The following is a 6,203-nucleotide window of genomic DNA, read 5'->3' on the forward strand; positions in this document are numbered from 1 at the left end:
CCCACCTCCAGTGCGCTCGCCTTGTGTCGGTATTTCAGGAGCCCAGCTTTTCCTCTCCAGCAGCATGTACTGGGATGAATCGCATCAGAGTTCAGAAGAGGAAGCCTCTGCTTCAGTCTGTGAGATGCATGGAGAGCCCACCAGCTAATCTTGCTAAGACCCCTACTCCATGACCCTGGGGGCCCAAAAGTCATAGTCTCTAGACTTAGCAAGATGCTTTTATGAGAATATTCTGATCTGAAATATTTTCATGAGTAACTCTGCCAGTCCACTCACCGGAGGCCATTGACGAACAGTTGAAGGTCCAGGAGGAAGTCAGCACAGACATGACAGTACACGGCAGTATGGTCTGGTGAGCTGGCAAGGCCTGTCCTGGCTCTGTTTGGATGAATGGTATAAGCTAAGATTCCGGACTTGCTCTTTTTAAACAGGTAGGAGAGAGGGATAAGGGAGGGAGAAAAGAAAGGGGGTGGAAGAAAAGAAGGAAGAAAGGAAAAAGGGAAAAGAGAAGAGGAAGAGAAAGGGAGGGGAGGAGAGGATGAAGGGGGGAGAGAAAAAAGTAAAGAAGGGAGGGAGGGTAGGAGGGAGGGAGGGTAGGAGGGAGGGAAGAAGGAAGGAAGGAAGGAAGGAAGGAAGGAAGGAAGGGAGGAAGGAAGGAAGGGAGGGAGGGAGGAAGGGAGGGAGGGAGGGAGGGAGGGTAGGAGGGAGGGAGGGTAGGAGGGAGGGAAGAAGGAAGGAAGGAAGGAAGGGAGGGAGGGAGGGAGGGAAGGAGGGAGGGAGGGAGGGAGGGAGGGAGGGAGGGAGGGAGGGAGGGAGGGAGGGAGGGAGTGGCAGAGTGCCAGCCTGGTGTGAAAAAGCCAAAAGAGAACCAGAGGCCCTGAGTTCAAGCCCCAGTCTTGGCACACACAAAAAGGAGAGGTTCAAGTTTATGTATGTGTGTTTGTGTGTATATGTTCATTCATGTGTGTAGGATTATGGCTGGTTTTTTGGAGAATGGTAATGAGAATCAGGGCTGATACAATCTGCCTATATTAGTGAGGACTCTTATCTTTAAGTGACAGAAATTAAATCAACTAGTAGCAACCTTTTCATTGCTTACTTATTATTATTTTTTTATCTTTATTTGCCAGTTCTGGGGCTTGAACTCGGGGCCTGAGTGCCATCCCTGAACTGTTTTTGCTCAAGGCTAGCACACTTGAGTGACAGCTCCACTGTCAGCCCTTTGAGTAGTTTATTGGAGATGAGTGTCTCACAGACTTTCCTTCCAGGGCTGGCTTTGAACCTCAGTCCTCAGTTCTCAGACTCCTGAGTAGATAGGTAAGATTACAGACCTGATTTAATGGCTCACTTATGGAAAAAAAAAAAACCAGGATATGGTTTTCAGGTAGAGATAGATGCAGGAGTTCAGTGCCATGAAATCTGTCTTTCTTTCGTCTCTTAGTTCTGCTTCCTCTGAATTTAATCAAACATAGAATCTTCTAAGTGATCCTCTTAATTCTTTGAGCTTGCAACTCCAGGGGAAAAACATCACTTGTTTCTGAATAGCTCCAGTAAAATTCCTAAAATTCATTAGATGTTGTCAAACTAATGTAGATAGCTTACTGATCCTAGAGAAATTATGACAAAGGGAATAGAGTCTATTGGCTGGTTACAGACCTTAGTCTCCACAGTTCACTAGACTTAGATTGGAACAGGAACAGTTTCCCAAAGGAAAATCAAGATGCTATTACTGGAAGAGAGGTGATGCATGCGGAAACTAGCTGGCGCTCCTTCTCAGGAAGGCTGGGCGAGCTGAGAGCTACCAGGCCCAGTTAATAAGGAACATTACCACCAAGAAGTCCCGGCTGAATAGATGGCGGGTCTCCCCATAGGAACCCACCAGAAGCGTTTCCTAGCAGGAGAGCCTTACCGAGTATTACTCTTAGGACAAGTATTGCTCCCTGTCTTCTTTGGTTGCTTTCTGTGATTGTTAGAAGGAGCCAATAAGATACAAGAAGTCCTTGAGTGCTCCTTCTAAGAATGATTTGAAGAAAGTATAGCTGTCATGCCCTTTAGACCTCTGACTTTCTTCTTTCCCTTTCCCTTCTTCCTCCTCTTAGAACACAAATGTACGTTGTAATCCTTGCTTTCCCCTGCCAATCCCGAGACTCCTTGAGCAAGACAAATAGTTATTTTCTTCTGGACAAAATATGAGCTCAACCATCTCACAAAACTGTAAATTGCCTCTGTAGTTTATGATGTCAATTAGAGAAAAGTTGTATTAATTCAACCCACTGCCTGGAGGCTCCTTATTTTAGCTATCCTTGCTAAAAGAGGCAAAAATTGTGACCGTCAGCACACGGTCATGGATATAAATCTAAGACAGGGCATTAGGGTTCAAACCTGGCTCCAATACTTACATTAGTGGCTTCGTGAGATTAGGTAAGCTACGAAATATTTCTGTACTCTTGATGTTGAAGCCAGGCACTGATGGCCTGTATATGTAATCCTATCTACCTAGTTGTCAGAGATAGAAGGATTGAGGTTCAAAGCCAGCCCAGTTAAGAAGGTCCAATTGATCTCCAGTTAAATGGTGATTAAAAGGCAGAAGTGGAGGTATGGCCCAAGTGGTTGAATGCCAGCCTTGAGCAAAGGAGTCAAGTGAAGTATGAGGCCCTGACTTCATCCCCAAGTAAACACATGCACACACACACACACACACACACACACACACACACACACACTTAAATAAAAAAGTAGAAACCTAGTGTTATGAATATTCAATATGGTAGTATAGGAAAACAATCTCATAACAGAAAACATTGTATATGTTTCATCTTATGTACACGAACATTTTGAAAATTGAGACAAGCTTTTAAATTTTATTTTTAATTAGCATACATTAATGTAAGATGGTTTCATTGTAATAATTCCATAAATGTGTACAGCGTAGTGTGAATAATTGCACCGGCTCTATTCCAGTATATGTCTATATGTCCTTCCCCTGCTTTTTCAAATAGTGTTTGGTTTGTTTCATTCTGCTTTCATATATGTATGCGCAATAAACTTTGATTCCCTTAACTCCTCAGTATCCCCCACTTCCTCCCACTAATCTCCCCAAAACAGATCCCGTTACATTCATGCCCCGTTGTTATTATTTATCATCACCATCATCATTGTAGGTCTAGATTCCACCAATGAGCAGCAATATTCACCAAGCTTTTTCAGCTTGGCTTATCGAACTCAACATGATGCTCTCCACTTCCATCCATTTTCCTACAAATGACATAATTGCATTTTTCTTTATGGCTGTGAATACTTCATAATGTATATGTAACATATTTTCTTTATTCATTGGTCGTTAGGCACCTCAGCTGATTCCAGAGTTTGACTATTGTGAACAGACATACAGTAAGAATGGGTAAGCAGGTATCTTTCTTGTTTACATCCTAAGACACATCTGTTGTTTAGTTTTTGGAGGACAGCTTCACCGTTTTCCATAGTGGTTGCACTCGTTTTCATTTCCACCAATAATGTCTGAAAGAAAGGACAAAGATTTCAAAGGCAGGCACATGCCTGTAATCCCAGCACTTGGGAGGCTGAGTCAAGAGGATTATGAGCTTGAGACTAGTGTTGACTACCCTTTCTGAATTCAAATATGTACATATATATGTATATATATATATATAGAGAGAGAAGATTTTATACTTCCTATTTGGTATCCTGGAGTTAGCAGGATTTGAAAAAGAACTGCATTTGAAAAAGAAACCACAGTTGTATTATCAAGACAATGTCATGCTCAACTTCCCATTCACCATATAATTCCCTTCACTTTAATCTTTACCCATCAGTGACCTAATCTTCATAGAAAGTGCTAAGGAATCCACAAGACAACTATGAAAACCGATCATTAAGAAGCTAGAATTAACTCACAGCAAAAGGTCACAGGATACTAGATCAACATACAGGATGGACGACCTCTTCTGTGTTTTCTGTTGGAGACTCTCTCCCTCTATCAGGCTCACAAAGGCCCACCTCCTGCAGGATCCTGCCCAATCCTCTTCCTCCAGACCAGACATCCCCCATGGCTCCCACCCCGCATTCACCGTCCCATGTGCTCTCATAGCCCACGCCAGCTGCTCCGTTTTGGGGCAGTGACACTCTGAACTTCATCTATCATGTAAAACTGTAGTATGTGCTCTGCTTGTCTCTCAGCTCGAGCCATAAGGTTCTGGAGAACAGGGAGTATGATTTGCCTTTATTTTCATATTATAGAGTAGTTGATATGCCGTTAGGCACATAGACGCTATAGCATCAAGGACTTGGTGAATCACCGTGGAATGAGTGAGTGCATTAGAGGGTGGAGCAGTGTATGAATGAGTGGATAAGGACGTGCCTCGATCAATATGCAAATAGAGGATGAATGGGACCAATCTTCATCAGATAAAAGCTTATCAGAAACCAAACCAAGAGTCGAAGGTAGCTGGTGGCTCGCGATGTTTAGAGACCCTGTCAGGAGAACTGGATGGGGCTGGTGCTCTAGGGAGTTTGAGTGCACTCCCTGTGTTTTAGAAGTGTTTTCTGTGTCCTCCCTAATCTTCTGAGCCTACCCACTTCCTGAAGCAAAAGCTACAAACTCAAGTGTCCTCCTAACTCTTTCCTGCATGTGGAGTCTCTGCCCCAGAGCCTGTACATATCTCCTACTCAGCTGTCTGATTTGTTGAACTGCACCTTCATAAACAGTACTTCCAATGAAGGAAGGAAAATTAAGAGATTCCTCCTTGCAAATGAAATACCCTGATAAAATTACCACATTACCATTATCTCTTACAAGCTTTCCCTCTGGTCTAATAATTCCCATTAAGATCTTGTAGCACAGCCAGAAATGTGTGGTTCATTTTCTCTTTAATAGGAAATGCCAGTGCACGTCTGTGGACAGGCAGATACACTCATATCTCATGTAGGATAATGGCTGAGCCATTCTAAATGAACCCTACTGAGTATAATCACAGGGCCCAGAAATCTAAGTTTAAAACATTATGCGATCTAATCTACACAGAGGAAAGAACCAGCAACTTGACTGGTCCTAGCCAAGCATCAAATAGTCTGAGAAATCCATCAACCCATTTTGAACAATTTCTTGACTTCTCCGAATTGCAGAACTGCTCTAAGTAAAATGATCACATGTCCCTCATGGCCCCAGATATTTTAATTGTAGTCATTATTTCAACATACTGGTTTGTTGTTGTTTGAGGTGGGGTCTCACGAGGGAGCCTCGGCTGGTCTTCAACTCGGGATCCTTCTGTCCCAAATGCTGGGATTATAGATGTGTACCAACAGGTTGGAGTCCAATGTAATTACTAACATGTCCTCTTTCACAAATGGCCACAAAAACTGACCAGGACTTTCTTGGTTACTCAGGTTTTGAGAAGCTGTGGGCATGACAGGAAAAGTTTGTGATACACAGCAGAGCGTGGTCTAGATGTGGCAGAGAGCGCAATGGTCAGAGCTTAGCCTTTGTTTGCACTTGTGGTGTGGCTTTACCATCTACACATGTTTGTCTTCATGAATTTGTTTCAGTGTAAAAGGAAAATGCTGTTGGTATGAGTCCTGAATAATATTGCATTTCAAACACAAACGGCTCACTGATGTGTTTAATAATTAGATGACTGGTTTTCTTAGTGCTTTCTAGGATGCAGAAATCCTCGGTGGGTTGTTTCCGTAGAGGCTTAAGCTGATCAGTGGTATTTGGAGCAAATTGATTGCAATTTTGACTAAGCCTGGAGTTCATTATAATTTTTATATTTAAAATAATGGAACAGACTCTGCCTCTTTCCCACTATCTGGCACATTTTCAGGAAAAAAACATTAAAGTGATGATGATTGGAATTTGCCTCGCTAGGCTGAGAGAATGAACAGCGCAGGCCTGTGTCACCACGGAGACCCTTCCTGAGAACCGGGAGAAGCCATTGTTAGGTGGAGAGTGGGCAGACCCTTCCTGAGAACCGGGAGAAGCCATTGTTAGGTGGAGAGTGGGCGCTTCAGCCCCTGAACTCACAGCACTAGAACCAGCGCTTGCTCTCAGGGTAAACGGTTGACGCTTCATCTGACTCTTCATCAGCGTGCTTTCACCCTACCCTCTCATGGCGACAGGCAGGCAGACATTTCTGGAGGTGTCCGCGTCATCACAGGGCACTAGCTTTGTCCCCATGTGTCCCTTCAGC

The sequence above is a fragment of the Dipodomys spectabilis genome, unplaced genomic scaffold (assembly GCF_019054845.1).
Source record: "Dipodomys spectabilis isolate Male_0828 unplaced genomic scaffold, ASM1905484v1 ptg000019l, whole genome shotgun sequence".
Lineage (NCBI taxonomy): Eukaryota > Metazoa > Chordata > Mammalia > Rodentia > Heteromyidae > Dipodomys > Dipodomys spectabilis.